This window comes from Ovis canadensis, chromosome X (assembly GCF_042477335.2).
Source record: "Ovis canadensis isolate MfBH-ARS-UI-01 breed Bighorn chromosome X, ARS-UI_OviCan_v2, whole genome shotgun sequence".
NCBI classification, from domain to species: domain Eukaryota; kingdom Metazoa; phylum Chordata; class Mammalia; order Artiodactyla; family Bovidae; genus Ovis; species Ovis canadensis.
Genome location: NC_091727.1, coordinates 104,985,457 through 105,007,149, shown reverse-complemented (window position 1 = coordinate 105,007,149; position 21,693 = coordinate 104,985,457).

The following is a 21,693-nucleotide window of genomic DNA, read 5'->3' as shown; positions in this document are numbered from 1 at the left end:
TAAAAGAATCAGAATCATGAAACAAGATACTATTTTGAGAAATCAGGCAGAGATCATAAAGAACCAAGCGGAAACTTTAGAACTGAAAAAGATACCCTTTAAAATGAAAAGTTTATGACTAAATTAAACAACAGATTTGATAGAGTCGAAAACAGAATTAGCAAAATGAAAGATAAATCTAAAGACATAATCCAGAAGGACACATGAATGGAAAATATTAGAGAGACTTAAAGAGAGGCTAGAATGAAGAGATTTTAAATCATGTGTAGTGAGATTTCCCAGAAAATAGATTGAATGAGAGAAAAGTAATATTTGGAGAACGTACGTATGTGTCTTAAAACCAATGTAAAGAAAAACCAATGAAGAAAATGAGATGGTTCTTTACTAACAGTCTCTTGACTCCCTTTTCTAGCACAGTAAATAATATCACTACACACTGAATAATTACTGTTGTTCTTTCCTATATTATACATTATAGTTTTCTCTTGTGTCCAGAAAAAATGTCTATCAGTCAATGAGAAAAAAACCAACCTAGTTTAAACTATGCAAAAAAGTGAAGAGTTTACAGAAAGCTGTTTAATACAACAAACAGAAAGCCAAGATTAATAGATTCAATAATACATTGCATTGACAAAAATGTGTGGAAAAAGCACCCACATATATTATTGGTGGAGGTGTAAAGTTTTTGAAGTCTCATTTCATTTTGTCCAGCAACTCTAGTTTAATTAATTATCTTTCAGATATGCTTACACGTTTTTTCAAAGATTTATGCACAAAGATTTATTGCACATTATTGCAGTAGCAAAAGACAGAAAGCAATCTAAATGTTCATTAATAGGGAACTGATTCATCATTGTGCATTCCTACTATGAAATAGCATGCAGTCATTAAACAAAGAATAAACTCTCTCTATGTCATTTGATGCAGTGGATTAAAACTTATAGACATTGAAAACAAACTTGTGGTCACCAAGGGAGAAAGCAGGATGGGGGAGGGATAAATTAGGAGACTGGGATTAATGTATGTGTGTGTGTTCCGTCAGTCATTCAGTCATGTCCGACTCTTTGTGACCCCATGGACTGTAGCCCGCCAGGCTCCTCTGTCCATGGGATCTCCAGACAAGAATACTGGAGTGGGTTGCCATTTCCTCCTCCAGGAGATCTTCCTGACCCAGGGACTGAACCCTTGTCTCCTCACCTACTGCTTTGGCAGGCGGATTCTTTACCACTGAGCCACCTGGGAAGCCCGGTCACCAGTAACTATAGTTTTAACATATACACACTCCTGCAATGCAGGAGACCTGGGCTGGATCCCTGGGCCAGGAGGACCCCCTGGAGAAGGAAATGGAAACCCATTCCAGTATTCTTGCCTGGGAAATCTCATGGACAGGGGAGCCTGATGGGTTACAGTCCACAGGGTCATAAGAGTCAGATATGACTTAGCTACTAAACCACTACCACCACCACCATGTATAAAGTAGATAAGCTCTCCTTCTCTCTCTCTCTCTCTATCTCTCTCTCTCTATATATATATATATAGATAGATAGATAGATAGATAGGTAGATACATACATACATACATACATACATACATACATACATACATACATACATAGCTCACTTGCTCAGTTGCTTCAGTCATGTCCGACTCTTTGCAACCTATGGACTGTAGCCTTCCAGGCTCCTCTGTCCGTGGGATTCTTCAGGCAAGAATACTGCAATGGATTGCCATGCCCTCCTCCAGGGTATCTTCATGACCTAGGGATGCAACCAACGTTTCTTATATCTCCTGCACTGACAGGCAGGTTCTTTACCACTAGTGCTACCAGAGAAGACTATATATGTATAAAATAGACCTAGTGTATAGCACAGGGAACTAACTATACTCAATCTTTTTTAATATCCTATAAGGGAAGAGAATTTGAAAAAGGATACACACACACATATGCATAGGTATGCATGCATGCTAGGTCACTTCAGTCATGTGTGACTCTTTCCCACCTTATGAACTATAGCCCGCCAGGCTCCTCTGTCCACGGGACATCCCAGGCAAGAATACTTGAGTGGGTAGCCATTGCCTTCTTCAGGGGATCTTCCTGACCCAGGGATCGAACCAGTGTCTGCATTAGCAGGCAGGTTCTTTACACTAGCATCACCTGGGAAGCCCATATATATATATACATATGTATGTATGTATAACTGTATATGTATATACATGTATAACTGAATTGTTATGCTTGGTGTACACTTGAAACTAATATGAGATTGATATTATAAATCAATTATTCTTCAATTTTAAAAAGAAGACATTATTCAAAAATTCTTGTCAGTCCAATCAAAAGGGTCAAAGTCTGTGCCACCATCCCTTGAATTTAGTTGGGGCTTTGAAACTTCTTAAATGAATAGAATACAGCAGAAATGATGGTGTGGGACTTCCTAGGCTAGGTTAGGAAAGATCATAGAGCTTCTACCAGTTTCTCTTAGGGCAGTTGCTCTAGCAGCATTTAGTTGCCATGCATGTAATCAGGCTGCCATGAAGCCACATTAATGGGTGGAGGGGGAGCAGAGGGAAGAAAAGTGTAGGGGAGAGAGAAACAGAAAGGCAGAGAGACAAAGAACAAGGGGGATATGGCTGGGGAGGAATTGGCCCTTGTCTCCAGAGCCAGACATATTAAGTGATGAAGGCTGTGGCTTATAAAACTATTCCATCTCAAATCACCATCTGATTACAGCCACATGGGGATCCTGAGTGAGAATTCTACATGAGCCCAGTCAACCCCAGATTGATTGTCAAAATAAATGACCGTTGTTGTTTTAAGTCACTCTTTTGAGACTTTTTCTTGTGCCTGAAGCAATAACTGGAATAGCTGATAGAGATCATTCTCTAAAATATACTTTTAAGTGGAAAAAGTAAGGTGTAGAACAATATTTACAGTGAATTTTTTTTTAATTTTCAAAGGCATGTTTTAATGTATTATAACATGGAAGGATGAATAAAAATGGATAAGAGTAGTTGCTCCTTCAGAGGAAAACTGGAGGACAGGAGATAGTGGATGAGAGGAAAATTTTTCACTGTATATCAATTGTGTGCATGCGTGCTAAGTCCCTTTAGCTGTGTTTGACCCTGTTGCGACCGTACGGACCGTAGCCTGCCAGGCTTCTCTGTCCATGGGATTCTCCAGGCAAGAATACTGGAGTGGGTTGCGGTGCCCTCCTCCAGGGGATCTTCCCAGCCCAGGAACTGAGCTTGCACTGTTATGTCCCCTGCATACACGTGCGCACACCAGCCTTCAGAGCCAAGTCCAGAGAGGTCGTCCTGGCATTCAGATCCTCGGGAGGATCCTCGGCAGGTTCTTTACCATTAGTGCCACCTAGGAAGCCCTGTATATCAATTACTACCATTTAGAAATGTTTTATCATGTGTGTGTGATATTTTAAAGAATTTTAAAAACTTACCCTGTATCATTTTTGAAGCAGAGATAGGATTTGTTTAGAATTCTGGTTAGAATACTTCCTTCTGGTTAGTAATGTCAGTCCCAGGAAATCTTTCTATGACTCCTAAAATAACATTATTTATACTAACAATTAGAACTAGATGGGCTGATTCTTTTCTTAAAAAAAACAACCTTATATAGATATAATACACATATTTAGACACAACTCAATTACTTGAATTGTACAACTAAATGATTTTTGCTAGATTAACAGAGTTGTGCCACTGCCACCACAATCAATTTTAGAATATTTTCATCACCCTCCCCAAAATCTTCATACCAATCAGTAGTTACTCTTGATTCTCCTCTCTTCTAGCCCCCGGCAACCTCTGTTGTATATTTTGTCTCCACACATGCTGTGTCGCATCAGTCATGTCCAATTCTCTCTGACCCCGTGGAACATAGCCCACCAAGCTCCTCTGTCCATGGGATTCTCCAGGCAAGAATGCTGCAGTGGGTTGCCATGCCCTCCTCCAGGGCATGGCAAGGAGGAGTCTCTTATGTCTCCTGCATTGGTAAGTGGGTTCTTTACCATTAGTGCCACCTGGGAAGCCCCTTGTCTCCATAGGTTTGCCCATTCTGGACATTGCCTAAAAATGGAATCATAGAGTATATGATCTTTTGTGACTGGTTTCTTTCTCCTGGCACAATGAAATCAAGATTCATTCCTGTTGTAGCGTGTATCAGTATTTGATCCCTCTTATAGCTCAATTATATTTCTTTGTTTGGATATACCACATGTATTCACTCATTCATTGATGGATAGTTGGATAGGTTCATCTTTTTGGCTATAGACGATAATATGAAATATTATGCACAACTTTTTGTGTGGACATGTATTTTTATTTTTCTTGAGTATATACTTAGGAGTGAAACTCCTTGGCAATATGGTGATTCTATGTTAAACTTTTTGAGGAACTGTTTAAGTGCTTCCCAGTTTTAAGTGGCTCAGTTGGTAAAGAATCCACCTGCAATGAGGGAGACCTGGGTTCGATCCCTGGGTTGAGAAGATCCCCTGGAGGAGGGCATGGCAACCCACTCTGGTATTCTTGCCTGGAGGATCCTCATGGACAGAGGAGCCTGGCAGACCATGGTCCATGGGGTCGCAGAGTCAGACATGACTGAGCAACTAAGCACACACCATCTTACATTCCCACCAGCAGTTTATGAAGTTTCCAGTTTCTCCACATCCTTGCCAATAAACTGATTCTTAGAAGAAGTGACAAGAGCATAGACACAGGGGAAAGTTATGAGGAAGAAACGTGGTGAGGGAATCAGAACAGAGAAAACAGACAAAAGAGGGCTGAAAGGCTGGTGATCTCAAAGAAACCAAGACTTCAGGAACTTTAGACATTAAGCTTGTCTGAGTTCAAAATCCCTGATCTTCCAACTATTCTATTTCTATGTGAGAAACAAATGATGGAAATGAGGGGAAAGTTAGGTTAAATAAAGAAGATAGGAAAACACTTATTGAGGTCATTCTTTTTCTATTGAGGCTGAAATAACAAAGTGCCAGTTTAGGCACTGGACATGCAAAGTCATGTCTGATCCTTGAAGAAAGCATAGTTGATTTTTTATCCTAGACTGAAGCTATGCTCTCCCATCTGCCACCACCTTGCCACTATGACCTCTGTGTGTGCTCAGTCATGTCCAACTCTTTACAACACCATCTATCTCCTCTACTCAGGTACAACGGAGTAGCAACATCTCATCCAGGGTTCTGCCTCTCCATATTTGGGATTCCCCCACTCATTTGTGCTCTATGCTGTAAAAGATGCCTTAATTATATTCCTGGAGCGGGAGATGAGAGCATTAGAGGCTAACGGTGTTGTTAGTTATTACAAATGGTGTTTTTGATTTGTGAGTAAGGAAGTGAACGTTACATCCTTCACATATGAAGAATTTTAATTCCAATACTCACTGTGTCTTTCTCATGGAATGCAGTTGCAAAGCTTTGCAAAAATTTCTCCTGTTAGTGGCCGGTATTGTTATTGTTCCCTATTTTTTCAACTGTGTAAATGAAAACTACTGCCTGGCATTTTCCTTAGATGAAATTTTTACTAATCATGGAAATTTTTTCACAAATACCTTTTATGTACATTCTTATTGAGTTCTCACAATCGTGCAGATAGGAAGAAACTGTGATTACCTTTAGGCCATACATGAGGAAACTGAGACTATATTTCTTTGGGCTGAATCAGAGGTTCAAGTTAAAAATATGTAAATATTGTTGGATAAACATAAGAACTCCCTGCTCTCAAGAGAATACCTACTGCAGGTGAATGGAGGGGAGGATGGATAGGTGTAGGGTTTTCAATGCTGGCAATTATCAAGTAGAAAGGGAGACAGCCATCTATCCAGATGGTTTAGACTAATGATTCCCAACATGTTCCATGTTATGACACACTAATTTTGTCTAATTTTACTAATTCCCCAAAGCAATATGTGGGTTCTTAAAAGTAATTAAAGTAGAATTAAATATTATGTTAATTAAACATGCCTTTAAATGAATTTTGAATGATGTAAATTGGTTTTACCCCTTGGGATAACTCCAAATTGCCTCTACTAATTTTGCGACAACTCTGAGTAGGAACAAAACTAGAGGACCAAACCAGAGTATTGTCAGATCCCTGAGCTTGTGTCTTAGGAGGTTTATCCCAGATGCTTTTGGGGAACTATGGAAGGAAACTAATGTTACAGCAAAGCTCATTCTCCTAGAACTGACTGATCCTCCACAGAGTTACCTTTATCTTAACTCTTCTCTTGGGCTAATGACCCTCCTCTACACCCTCCTTGTTTCCCAAGCACCGCAGACCATGAACTCTGCTACTGATGACGTATTTGTGATACTCCTCCTTTGATGAAGCTGCCATGTTTTTCTCCTTATCCTCTGTGACTTTGAAGCCTTTAACTCCCTCTACACTGCATTCGCAAACACTCATCATCCTCACCTCACCATCAGAAGCCTCTCAGCTCCAGGGCAAACACACGTCCTTCATGCCCCGGCCTCCTACTGACTGCGCTCAGCCTCAGTGATGGAATCACGGTGTTCACCTGCTTTTCTCCCTCTGTCCTTGGGAGGGACACTCACTGGGCTGACCCAGGCTGGCTTCAGTGTTCTACACCGAAATAATATGCCTGTTCAACTCCATAACCTGAGGGAAAATGTCTGGTAAAATCTTTTAGAACATCAGCTTTTTCTCTTTTCCACTAGTTCAAATGAAAGTATCATTTAAAGTCTTTGTGCTCTCATGAGATTTTATCATAGAATATAATTCTTCTTTCAAGTAACTTCATTTAACCAAGGCTCATGGCTTCCCAGGTGACACAGTGGTAAAAGAATCTGACTGCCAACGCAGGTGACACAAGAGATATGGGTTAGATCTCTGGGTTGGTAAGATCCCCTGGAGTAGGAAGTGGCAACCCATTTCAGTATTCTTGCTTGGAGAATTCCGTGGTCTGAGGAGCCTGGTGGGCTCTAGCCTAAGGGGCTGCAAAGAGTCAGACATGACTGTTCACAACATAGCACTCATGAATTTAACAAAATACAGTCGTATTCCAAACTGTGTATTTCATCTTTGGTTTGAACACATTGATAGAAGCTATATGTTCTTCTTATCAATCTTTTGAAAGTTCTTTGTTAACCGTTTAGTCCTGAGAGTTCATCCATACAGTGGGTATTATGAAACCATTAAACTCAAGAGGAACAATGCTTATTGACTTGCATATTTTCCTAACGTATTTCAAGTGAAAAGAACATGGCACAAAATAATATTACATCATTATTCTACTAGAACTACATTTATAGACACACATGTATGCATTCATTTAAAAGTATAACACAAAAAAGACATATAACAAAGTACTGGCAATTGTCTCTAGGTGCTGAGTCATAGTCATCTTACCTCTCTGTATTTTCCACTTTCTCAATAATGAGCACGCCATTCTCTTACAATCAAGAAAAAAGTAATTTTAGATAATTCAATTAGTTATCAGGGTCAATCAGCATGTGTGGAAAAGGTGGCAGTTTTTACTGAAGAGAAATTAACACCTTTATTGTTGTTTTGAATTGAGGTTACATTTTTTTAGGTAGGAACAAATCTCTAAAATTAAAATGTGAATTAGTGGGAACTTCCTGAGTTTGAAATAGTCATTTCACATACCTCCTTTCAAGAAAAACATCAAGTAAAATCCATTTCTGCTTGCCTTTTTCTTTATGTACTTAAAACTTTTCTTCTCTGAGGCCCATATTTTATGCTCCTCAAGAGAAAGGGTTATCTCCCACCTCTCTCCCCATTCTCTTCTCTATGTTTCTAATACAGCCTAGAATAAGTTTGTATACACCATGAACACTTAGAAAATATTTGTTGTTGGACTTGCTTATTTCTGTTTTCCATTAGTCCCAGCTGAGCCATGGTCTCAGAATTCTACGAAATGGCTTCTGCCTCTTCAGAAGCCTGGTATCTGTTCCCAGTGCCCCGCTTTGGTGTTCTGGCTCCCAGAACACCACTTGGGCAGTGAGAGAGACCTCAGCCACTTCCAAGCTCCAGGATTTCTTCCCTTGCATGGACGGTGGATTCGCTCCAGCCAGTCCCCCTGACCCAAGGAGGCTTGAACAGGAGGCCATTCAAAATCCAGGAGGCAAGACACTTTCCTCCCTGAATGGTGAGAATTGGAATATTTCCTGCCATATCAATAAACAAGGATGTCAACATCATCACTGATCCCAGCCCTCCAGGGCAGTCAGGAAAGAGAAGAATACCTAGGATCAGCAGCATTAGGCTGCAGCCACTCCCTACACCTTGAGGTGCTCAGGATGTGAAAAATACAGGATACTGGCCCCAGATAACTGGGATGCATATGAAAGGAATGATTTCAGTGAGCCCAGACTCTCGCATCTTCCCGTACAAAGCAAAGTGCTACATTACTTAACTTGGGATATCTGGTTTTCTTTAATTCACAAAAATACTTTTGATGTTCAGACTGTGCATGCCTGTGTGCTCAGTCACATCTGACTCTGAGACCCCATGGACTGTAGCCCGCCAGGCTCCTCTGTCCATGGGATTTCCCAGGCAAGAACACTGGAGCGGGTTGCCATTTCCTCCTCCAGTGGATCTTCCTGATTCAGGGACAGAATCCGGTTTTTCTGCATCTCGTACATCAACAGGTGGGTTCTTTACCACTGTGCCACCTGGGAAGACCCACCTGCCCTTTGTTGCAAACTTCTATATAACTTGACTTCTCCCCCCACCTCCTGGGAGCAGTTCTCTCAGGGTTACTTGAGATGCTGTCTTCTGGGCTTGAAGTCCTAAAAATTCCCACAGAATGAAACATAACTCTCAACTTTTAAGTTCTGACCATTTTTTAAGTCAACAATGAGACAGCCCTGACCAGATCCTCCAGGAAACCCAAGTGGTCCGGGCCAAAAGAGTCCCTAAGATGCCCTTGGCTTGGACCGTAGCTGGGAGCCACGCAGCCAGCCGCACTCTGCAGCTCAGCCTTTGGGTCTGCAGAATCTTGTCACTGGGACCCCCAGAACCACCCTCCCCCAATATCTGAGCATGTGCTCAGCTCCTGACTCAGCCTGAGGATAGGCTCTGGCTGAGCTCAATGTGACTGAGAACTCTGTCAGCAAGACCCTTCAGTCAGAGAAAGCTGCTCTGAGCACTGCAATCTGGAGCCATGCTGGGGAGAAGACCCAGCCCCCAAGTGTAGCTGCCTGCAGCCCACCCTGCCTGTGTGCAGAGTGGGGACAGAGGGCTTGAAGACAAGCTGAGAGCTCCCTAGGAAGCAAGGCTCAGGTTCTGTCACTGTGAGTGGCAAGTGCAGAGAGAGGTCAGTGGTTATTCTCTGATCACATCTCAGGGTATAGGAGTGTTCCTGCTGGTCCAGTGGCTTAGACTTCATGCTCCCAATGCAGGGGGCCCAGGTTCAATCCCTGGTCAGGGAATTTGAGCCCACATGCTACAACTAAGAGTTTGCTGAGATGGGAACACCAGAGATTGCCTTTGGATGGTCCTTTTCATTAACCCTATAATTAAGAGCCATTATTTATAAGACAACATCCTCTTCTTGAAAGCCCATTGGAAAAACAACAAAATGAGAAGTGATGTCCCTGAAGTTGACTTAGTAGTCTGATATTGCAGAAAACAGTACTCAAGAATACCACACTTGGAGAGTTGGAGAACTCAGGTTTATTACACCGGCGGGCCCAGAGGAGTTAATACTCCAAGCTCTGAGCCCTAAACAAAGGGATTACAGAGTTTTTATAGACAGACTAAGTGGGCAACACCAGCTGTTAATAGACTGGTTTAAACTAAGGGGTTTCATGCGCGCAGGAACAGCAGTCAAGATGGGGAGGGGGATGCCTGATCTTTACATGGGCATGCATGATTAAGCAGGTTTGCAAGGGCCAGGCAATTGCAAAGAGCAGGACAAGGAAGAGTGAGATAAGCTCCAGTTCCTAGTATTGTAAGTCCCCACTCTCTGAGACTATGTGACCTACATGATCCAGACTTGGCAAGGAGCAAGCTGAGTTACAGAGGCAGAAGGAGCAGGAGGTTATGTAAAGTTTCAACTTTTCCTCTTCATTGAGACCCAGTGTCATATAGCCTAACACTAGCTCAAATGGGTCCTGAGTCTGTGAAAGGACTAAACTCTACCAGTGACAGCTGACTCAGCTCACTCAGTTTGTATAAGTCTAGTGGAGTTTCCCTGAAGCCTGAGCAGTCACTGGAGACTAAGTCTGGTTATATGCTGTACAGACAATGGGTAAACACCATCTGGAACACAGACCTACCACAGATCCAGAGTAAACAAAACCTGATGCTTGTATGCAATCTAAAAACTGTAGAACCCTAGTGTTAGGGGAAGCACACTGATTGAAACCGCCCACCCTGGGCAGGCACCATAGTCACCATTTGCATGAGCTGTTTTACGACAGGAGGTCCTGGTAAGGAACACGGAACTAATAAGCCACCACCAACAGGGAGAGTTCAGGAAAACTCAAAACGTGACACCACATGTCCAACCATCTCCCAGAGTCCTTCTCGCTGGCATCCATCTTGGCTGAACAAGGGGTGTACCACCGGCAAGGATTCGGAGGCAGAATGATTGGCTAAAGACAACCTGGAACCTAATCCCATCACCATAAAACCCAAGACTGCAAGCAGTTCTCCTGGGTTCCTTAACCCCACTGCTCTCGGCCCAGGCACAGATTCCCAATAAAATCTCTTGCTTTGTCAGCACATGTGTCTCCTTGGACAATTCATTTCTGAGTGTTAGACAAGAGCCCACTTTCAGGCCCCTTTCTGCCACACCAGGAGCAAAAACTAAGAATGAAAAAGTTACTAAGTGGATAACATGTCTGGGCATTATTCTATTCAATGTGCATGCATTACCTCACAGCAACCTCAAGCTATTGTCGACTAAAAAATATAGGCACAACCTGAAAGTAGAGAGTTATTTTATTTGGTGGAAATGTTTAGAACTCTGATCCCGGGAGACAGCATCTCAGTATCTCTGAGAAAACTGCTCCAAGGGAGCAAGGAGGGTGAGTCAGGCTATACATAAGTTTTCAACAAAAGGAGCAGGCAATCTAAATGTCAAACATCAGGTATCAAGTTAAGGAATTTAGCATTCTATGTATGAGTAGATGTACTGAATTCATTCCTTTCATAGGCACCTCAGCTGCTGCTGCTGCTAAGCTGCTTCAGTCTTGTCTGACTCTGTGTGATCCCATAGGATCCCCCGTCCCTGGGATTCTCCAGGCAAGAACACTGGAGTGGGTTGCCATTTCCCTCTCCAATGCATGAAAGTGAAAAGTGAAAGTGAAGTCGCCAGCTATCTGGGGCCAAATCCTGTTTCCTTGTCCACCTTAAGGAGTGGTAGATGGCTGGCTGCTTCCTGCATTTCCCAGGGTCCTCAGCAATCACCGTTAGGGGTGGCAGCATCCGCTGGATTGCAGTTTGGGGAGCCCTCATTCACATTTGGAGGCAAGACATCGCTGATGGCTGTGACATTTCTTGTTTATTGATATGGCAAGAGATATTTTCATTTCACATAATCTTATTATCCTTATTTTACAGATAAGAAAATTGAGATAGAAAAGTTAAGTAGCTTGTATAGGGTCAAAAAATAAGTGAGGGAGGTGGGCCTCAAAATCAGGCAGTCTGATTCAGAGCTCGTGCTCTTTAACCACTACGCTATACTGCTTCACAAAGATAAAGGAAATCCCTGTCTCTAAGCAGAACTGGCTTCATGGACATGTGATTAGTACAATAGTACAGGGTCCTGAGCTTAGAAGAGACTTGTACTTGCCACTGTTTGAATTTTAATAATTCAAATTTGTGCTTTGTAAGTGAAAACCAAAATGTGATAGAATAATTGACGAGGCACTTGAAGCTCGGAGTCTCAGCTAGCACACAGTCTCATCTTTCACTGCTTCTCCACCTCCTGGGAACAGATTCTCTGTCTTACTAGTGACGGCTGCAGCCCTCTACAACCAGGGATCTGCACATGGGCCAGGGGAGGATGGGGGTCAGGTATACATGCCCTGTAACATCTCGGGGTTGAATGTGATGACAGCCAGCTATTCTGGCCCCACTGTGGTATTACCAGGGCATGTTTGGCAGATCACTCAGCCGGGCCTATTGCCCACCCGGATCCAGGCACCTAGTGCATCCTGGTGGAGAGGCTGCAATACTCTTGGTGGTCACCTGTCTACCCTGGGTTGGGGTGGCTGACCCATGGGAAGAGGATATGCCTGGGTCTACTTATTTACTCTTGATCAGGGTACAGTGCATCTGCCCAAAAGGAAGGAAAAGGACCCAGCAGCCAGTGGGCTCCACACATGTGCATCAAATCACAGGGTGGGGAAACAGGGCACCTGTGAGAGTCTCCGCTGGCCCCACAAGTATCCCAGTGCCTGAGAGGAGTATGAAATTAAAAGGAAAACTTTAAACACAATGAGAGGTTGACAGAGACACTCCAGTTGAAAGGAAAAAACTGTATTTGAACATCTTTAATGGCAATTTTTTTTTGCTTTTTGAACAAAGGATTTCACATTAACATTTTATACTGGGGCTACAAATTATATACCCAGTTCTGACTGTGAGGACTGTCTATTATTAAAGTATTTTGGTATCCCCTGAGATCTACCATTCCCCTTGTAGAAATTATGAAAGCTGATGAGGCTGTAACTGTCTCTAGTCTTGCTGGGGCTGATTACAGGATAGGAGACACTTCTACTTGCCAAAGAATCAGCCCATTTCATCCTAAACTCCCAGCTGTGTAAAGTATCTCACTTCATGAAAGGGATTTTGGAGGATGTGGTAATCAACAATATTCTGTAGTATGAATCAGGAGATCTGAATTCCAAATCTGCCTCTGCCACTAACTAATTAAGAAAGTTGCTCTCTCGGGGACACTGTTTCTTCATATATGAAAAGAGCAGTTTCAATTAACCTGGTGTTCTCAAACTATCACTGAGTTTCTACAGCAGTGCCTTGGAGAGGGAGAGGTGAGTGCTAGGCAATGGACACATAGGCACCTCACACTTTCCCAGCCAAATTTGTTCAATTTTTGTTTTATACTTTTTGTTCTGCATTGGGATTCACTTGAAGAAATAATTCTGATGCTTAAAAAGTTAAAACCCATAATTCTCAATGATCTCTATGGTCTCTTATACCTCTGACTTCTGATTCTGAGAGTCTCTAACCTTGAATTCTACAAGGATAAATCTATTATATGCATGGGCTTGTTACCATAGAAGAAGAGAAATTAAAGGAGGACAAGGGGCTAAAGGGTAAACACCTTGATATGTGTTAGTCGTTCAATTGCATCTGACTCTTTGTGACCCTATGGACTCTAGCCCTCCAGGCTCCTCTGTCCATGGGATCCTCCAGACAAGAATACTTGAGTGGGTTGCCATCCCCTTCTCCAGGGTATCTTCCCAACCCAGGGATGGAAACCAGGTCTCCCACATTGCAGGCAGATTCTTTACCATCTGAGCCACTAGGGAATCTCAATTGATTATATATAGGGAGTGAAAGGGGAGGGAAGTAACAAGGACTCACTCAGGTTTTGGACTTAAGAGACTGGGTGATGCCATTTACTTGATACGATACGGGGAAAGAGGAGGAGCAGGTTTAGAAGAGTTCAGTTTCTGAACGTTAAGTTTGACGTGTCTAAGGAACTTTCAAGAGGAGGTTCCAGCTGGTAACTGGATATAATGATCTGGAGCTCTAAGGGGGCTGGTTTTCACATTGCTACCAAATAAACCACAGTCCCTCACAACTGGGGCTTAGGAGTCCTTGGCAGTTGGCTACTAAGGCTAGACCATTTCTGGGAATAGAGGCAGAAGCAAATCCATTTTTGAGGCCTAAAAATTGCTTCTAACCTAGATGTGGATCAAGATTATCAAAACTTTCTGTTTTTCCTTGTAGTTTGAGCCTTTCAATAACTTTCCCCTAAATAGTTGTTGGATATTAGTTACTTTCTCTTCTCTTGGCCTTGGTTTCCTCCTCTCTAAAATATTAAGTTTTTATATTCTTCAGATATAGGATTCTATGTTTTTATGAATAGCTTGTTGGTCAACATATTTAGACAAGCTAGCAATATCCACACATTTCACACATCTTTACAAATTCTGAAGACTAGCCTGAACTAATAAATTAATTGGGATTCTATTTACACTTGTGTTTCTTATTGGAAGTATATTCAGGAATACCAATGGACTTGGCTCAGGTCCATTCAAACTTTGCATACCAAAAAACAACAACAACAACCCATAGCTGTAATTCAGGCCTGGAATTTTGGCTAATAAATAATCCATTGTTTCTTACAAAAGATCTTCAAATCCTAGTCTAATTAGTGAACCCAATCTCTTGTTTGGCTGAGTATTCTCTTTGTGATATATCCCTATAAATCTCAATAATTGTACATGTGAATTCACATATAGACTCACATTTTATAACCCCAATGTGGCAGATATCATAGAGCATTTGGAAAACACACATCTGGGAATCTTCTGAGTCCTTATGAAAGAGAGGGATTTAACTTAATTTAGCGTGAGAGATGTCACAGAAATCCTCTAGATAAGCACATGAGTGGTAAAGCAAAGGAATCCGTGTTCTCTTCTATTACTTATAGTCAAATTACATTGTTTTCTAACCTTGTTATCTTGGAATGAACTCTGGCTAGTGTTAAAGTAGTTCACAACCAGCGGACATATTCATTCAACATATTTCCTTCTCTTAAAACATTTCTTATAAGTTGTTTCAGAAAATGCACATTATTTTGTCCATATAAGTTCTTCCTATTATACTGCTATTTATCTACTTCTAAACACTTAGCCAGAGCAATTCAATTATTCTTACAAGGCTTTATTCACAGGCAAAGAAAACACTGTGAATAGAACTGTGGGCAAGTCTTCATAGGATGCAGTACATTCTGGAGACTCAGAATGGGAAATTAGGGACTTTGCTCCAATATTTTCCATAAAGCAACTTTCACTTCCTGGTTTCTCAAACTGTAGATGAGAGGATTTAACATGGGGATCACCATTGCATAAAACACTGAGGCCATCTGATTTCCTACCTGGGATCCACTTTGAGAGAGTTGCAAGTAAGTGTACCTAGTTGTTCCATGAAGTGAAGTGAACGTCGCTCAGTCGTGTCCGACTCTTTGCAACCCCACAGAATGTACAGTGCATGGGATTCTCCAGGCCAGAATAGTGGAGTGTGTAGCCTATTCCTTCTCCAGGGGATCTTCCCGACCCAGGAATTGAACCGATGTCTCCTGCATTGCACACGGATTCTTTACCAACTGAGCTATCAGGGAAGTCCTAGTTGTTCCGTAGTATAGGCCAACAGCAGGCAAGTAGGAAGCACAGGTAGAGAAAGTCTTTTGCTTTCCAGAAGCTGAGGGGATTCTCAGGATAGCCATAAGGAAGGACAGGTAGGAGACGAGGATTACCATAATGGAGGTGATCAGGGTGGATCCCCCACAGCCAACAGCCAAGATCTGGGTGACCTGGGGGTCTGAGCAAACCAGTGCCAACAATGGAGAGATGTGACAAGAGGAAGTGAGGAAGGACATGTGGTTGACTGAACGATAGTTGTGTGATGGGACTTGTCACAGAAAGCATGGTAACTAACCCACCAAGGTAGCATCCTGCTATCAGGAGGAGACAACAGACTCTAGACGTGGTGATGTGGTAGAGCAGTGGGTTGCAGATGGCCACATAGCAGTCATAGGCCATAGAAGCCAAAAGGTTGCATTCAGCAGGGGCAAAGATGATGAACAAGCCCAATTTGAGTCACACATCCAAAGAAAGAAACAGCCTGCAACTTAGCTAACAAAATTGCTAAAGTCTCTGGGACTGGGACCGAAGAGAAACAGACATCAAGAAAGGACAGATTAAAGAGGAAAAAATACATGGGGGTGTGGAGGCAGGGACTGACTCCGATCAGGGCTATCAGGCCTGGATTCCCCAACAGAGTGACAATGTAAACAAGTAACACTCCAAATAGCAGGCCTCTAAGTGTTCTTGCCTGGAGAATCCCAGGGACGGCGGAGCCTGGTGGGCTGCCATCTATGGAGTCACACAGAGTCGGACACGACTGAAGTGACTTAGCAGCAGCAGCAAGTTGACGATCATCTGTCATGCCCAAAAGGATGAAGTCAGTCACTGTAGATGAATTCTCCATCAATACAAGCTAAGTATTATTCTTGATGACTAAAGAGTTCTTTTGAAATGCTTTAAGTGAGGAAATAATAGGGAACTGGATGATATGTGCAAACAGTCCCACTCAAAACATAAGAATCCACAACACTCTCCAGTCTTCCCCCAAGTGTACATTCTCACTTTAAATACCTTCCCAAGAGGGGAGGGAAAGATGGCGGAGGAATAGGACGGGAAGATCACGTTCTCCCTCACAAATTCCTCAAAAGAACATTTCAACGCCGAGCAAACTCCACAAAACAACTTCTGTAGGCTGGCAGAGGACATCAGGCAACCAGAAAAGCAGACCATTGTCTTCAAAAACAGGTAGGAAAAAATATAAAAGACGAAAAAGGAGACAAAGGAGGTGGGGAGGGAGCTCCGTCCCGAGAAGGGAAGCCCGTCCCGGGAAGGGAATTTTAAGAAGAGAGGTTTCCAAACACCAGGAAACACTCTCCCTGCCGAGTCTGTGGCGAGCCTTGGAAACACAGAGGGCAACATAACAGGAAGGAAAAATAGATAAATAATTAAAACCAAGAGATTACAAGCCCACCAGTAACTCCCCCAGCGGAAAAGCAGCACAGACGCCTGCATCCGCCATTGGGAAGTGGGGGCAGGGCAGGGACGCGCGGGAGGCGCGGGCTGCAGAGCTCTGTAAGAATCGGGCAGGAACGCCCCACGCGCAACCAGAACGATCTAACTTGGGCTAGCAAACCAGACTGTGGGATAGCTACCATGCGAAAAGCTCGAACATAAGACCGCCAGGACCGAGCACAGAACAAAGGACGGAGTGGAAAAAGCCGGCTGCAGACCATTCCCCTCCGGGGACAGGCAGCCAGAGCCGTAAGGACTGGAAAGGGGCAATTGCAGACCCGGAGAGACTTTACTTACCTAACTGCAAGCAGGCTCCTTTGCTAAGACTTCTGGGGGTGCTGGACAGTCACAGTCTGCCTCACGGGGTGCACCAGCGGTCCACCCAGAGAGCTGAGCGGCAGCGGCGGAAAAGGTGACAAGCCGCGGCGATTGCGCTCGCCAAACTCCTGAGCTACTCGGACCTGGGAAGGGCACAAAGCGCAGTCCCAGCCGCATTTGTGCCTCTGAGGGCTGCCTGAGGGCCGAACCTGAGCGGCTTGGACCGGGGAAGTGCACGCAGCCTAGGGCCGGCCCCAGACGGTTCCCGGCTGAGCATCATAGAGCCGGAGCGGTTTGTGCGCCTCAAGAAAGGACAGGTCAAGCGGGGCAGAAATACTGTGTGCACACAACAGTGCTATTTGTTTGCAGCATCCCCCCTCCCCACAGCGCGACTGAACTAGTGAGCCTAAAAACCAGCAAACAGAAGAAGTTAAACAGAGGGAACCACCTTGGAAGTGAGCCCACACGGCCCATAACATCAGAGAAGAGCCAGATATATTTTTAATTTTTTAATATTTTTAAAATCATTCTTTTTTTTTTTTTTTGCCTTTTGCTTTTTTTTTCTTTTTTTTCCGAGCTTTTTTTTAATTGTTAAGTCTTCTATTTCTCCTCTAATTTTTATTTCTATAACCTAGTATTACTATTTTAAAAAAAAAGACTTTTTTTTTTTTTAAGGCAAACACCATATATACTCTTTGGATGGTTGTTGGTTTTTTTTTTTTTTCTGTTTGTTTTTTAATAATTCTTTTTTTTTTTTTCTCTCTCTTTCTTCCTTTTTCCTTCTGCTTTTCTTTAATATTGTATCTTTGAAAATCCAAACTCTACTCCAGATTTTTAATCTTTGCTCTTAGGTTTTTGCTGTCAATTTTGTACTTTTAAAAACCCAAACTTCACTACCCAAGTTTACCTGAGAGCGAGATTACTGGCTTGACCACTCTCTCCTCCTCTGGCCTCTCCTTTTTCTCCACAAGGTGGCCTCTGTCTCTTTTCTCCCCCATCTCTTCTCTATCCAACTCTGTGAATCTCTGTGTGTTCCAGACGGTAGAGAACACCTAAGGAACTGGTTACTGGCAGGATTTGTCTCTCTCCTACTCATTCCTCTCTCTTATCCTCCTGGTCACCTCTGTCTACTTCCTCCCTCTCCTCTTCCCCGTATAACTCTGTAAATACCTCTGAGCGGTCCAGACTATAGAGCGCACATAAGGAAGTGACTACTGGCTAGCTTGCTCTCTCCTCTCTTGATCTCACCGCATCTCATTCCAGTTACCTCTAACTACCCCCTCCATCTTCTCTTCTCCTTGTAACTCAGTGAACCTCTCTGAGTGTCCCTCAATGTGGAGAAACTTTTCATCTTTAACCTAGATGTTTTATCATCAGTGCTGTATAGATGGAGAAGTCTAGAGGCTACTGTAAAAATAAAACTGAAAACCAGAAGCAGGAAGCTTAAACCCAAAGCCTGAAAACATTAGAGAACTCTTGAATTCAGGGAACATTAAGCAATAGGAGCTCATCAAATGCCTTCATACCTACACCGAAACCAAGCTCCACCCAAGGGCCAACAAGTTCCAAAACAAGACATACCACCCAAATTCTCCAGCAACACAGGAACACTCCCCTGAGCCTCAATATACAGGCAGCTCAAAATTATCCCAAAACCTTTGATGTCTCATAACCCATTACGGGTCACTCCACTGCACTCCAGAGAGAAGAAACCCAGCTCCACCCACCAAAACTCCAACACAAACCTCCCTAACCAGGAAACCTTGACAAGCCACTGATAGAACCCCACCCAAAGTGAGGAAGCTCCATAATAAAGAGAACTCCACAAATTATCAGAATATAAAAAGGCCACCCCAAACGCAGCAATATAACCAAGATGAAGAGACAGAGGAATACTCAGCAGGTAAAGGAACAGGAGAGTTGCTCACCAAACCAAACAAAAGAGGAAGAAGTAGGGAATCTACCGGAGAAGGAATTCCGAATATTGATAGTGAAAATGATCCAAAATCTTGAAATCAAAATGGAAACACAGATAAATAGCCTAGAGACAAGGATGGAGAAGATGCAAGAAAGGTTTAACAAGGACCTAGAAGAAATAAAAAAGAGTCAAAATATAATGAATAACACAATAAATGAGATCAGAAACACTCTGGAGGCAACAAATAGTAGAATAACGGAGGCAGAAGATAGGATTAGTGAAATAGAAGATAGAATGGTAGAAATAAATGAATCAGAGAGGAAACAAGAAAAACGAATTAAAAGAAACGAGGACAATCTCAGAGACCTCCAGGACAATATGAAACGCTCCAACATTCGAATTATAGGAGTCCCAGAAGAAGAAGACAGAAAGAAAGATCATGAGAAAATCCTTGAGGAGATAATAGTTGAAAACTTCCCTAAAATGGGAAAGGAAATAATCACCCAAGTCCAAGAAACACAGAGAGTCCCAAATAGGATAAACCCAAGGCGAAACACCCCAAGACACATATTAATCAAATTAACAAAGATCAAACACAAAGAACAAATATTAAAAGCAGCAAGGGAAAAACAACAAATAACACACAAGGGGATTCCCATAAGGATAACAGCTGATCTGTCAATAGAAACTCTTCAGGCCAGGAGGGAATGGCAAGACATACTTAAAGTGATGAAAGACAATAACCTACAGCCCAGATTACTGTACCCAGCAAGGATCTCATTCAAATACGAAGGAGAAATCAAAAGCTTTACAGACAAGCAAAAGCTGAGAGAATTCAGCACCACCAAACCAGCTCTCCAACAAATTCTAAAGGATATCCTCTAGACAGGAAACACGAAAAGGGTGTATAAACCCGAACCCAAAACAATAAAGTAAATGGCAACGGGATCATACTTATCAATAATTACCTTAAACGTAAATGGGTTGAACGCCCCAACCAAAAGACAAAGACTGGCAGAATGGATACAAAAACAAGACCCCTCTATATGCTGCTTACAAGAGACCCACCTCAAAACAAGGGACACATACAGACTGAAAGTGAAGGGATGGAAAAAGATATACCACGCGAATAGAGACCAAAAGAAAGCAGGAGTGGCAATACTCATATCCGATAAAATAGACTTTAAAACAAAGGCTGTGAAAAGAGACAAAGAAGGCCACTACATAATGATCAAAGGAACAATCCAAGAAGAAGATATAACAATTATAAATATATATGCACCCAATATAGGAGCACCACAATATGTAAGACAAATGCTAACAAGTATGAAAGGGGAAATCAACAATAACACAATAATAGTGGGAGACTTTAATACCCCACTCACACCTATGGACAGATCAACTAAACAGAAAATTAACAAAGAAACGCAAACTTTAAATGATACATTAGATCAGTTAGACCTAATTGATATCTATAGGACATTTCACCCCAAAACAACGAATTTCACCTTTTTTTCAAGTGCTCATGGAACCTTCTCCAGGATAGATCACATCCTGGGCCATAAATCTAAACTTGATAAATTCAAAAAAATCGAAATCATTCCAAGCATCTTTTCTGACCACAATGCATTAAGATTAGATCTCAATTACAGGAGAAAAACTATTAAAAATTCCAACATATGGAGGTTGAACAACACACTTCTGAATAACCAACAAATCACAGAAGAAATCAAAAAAGAAATCAAAATATGCATAGAAACTAATGAAAATGAAAACACAACAACCCAAAACCTGTGGGACACTATAAAAGCAGTGCTAAGAGGAAAGTTCATAGCAATACAGGCATACCTCAAGAAACAAGAAAAAAGTCAAATAAATAACCTAACTCTACAACTAAAGCAACTAGAAAAGGAAGAGTTGGAGAACCCCAGAGTTAGTAGAAGGAAAGAAATCTTAAAAATTAGGGCAGAAATAAATGCAAAAGAAACAAAAGAGACCATAGCAAAAATCAACAAAGCCAAAAGCTGGTTCTTTGAAAGGATAAATAAAATTGACAAACCATTAGCCAGACTCATCAAGAAGCAAAGAGAGAAAAATCAAATCAATAAAATTAGAAATGAAAATGGAGAGATCACAACAGACAACACAGAAATACAAAGGATCATAAGAGACTACTATCAGCAGTTGTATGCCAATAAAATGGACAACGTGGAAGAAATGGACAAATTCTTAGAAAAGTACAATTTTCCAAAACTGAACCAGGAAGAAATAGAACATCTTAACAGACCCATCACAAGCACGGAAATTGATACTGTAATCAGAAATCTTCCAGCAAACAAAAGCCCAGGTCCAGACGGCTTCACAGCTGAATTCTACCAAAAATTTAGAGAAGAGCTAACACCTATCCTCCTCAAACTCTTCCAGAAAATTGCAGAGGAAGGTAAACTTCCAAACTCATTCTATGAGGCCACCATCACCCTAATACCAAAACCTGACAAAGATGTCACAAAAAAAGAAAACTACAGGCCAATATCTCTGATGAACATAGATGCAAAAATCCTCAACAAAATTCTAGCAATCAGAATCCAACAACACATTAAAAAGATCATACACCATGACCAAGTGGGCTTTATCCCAGGGATGCAA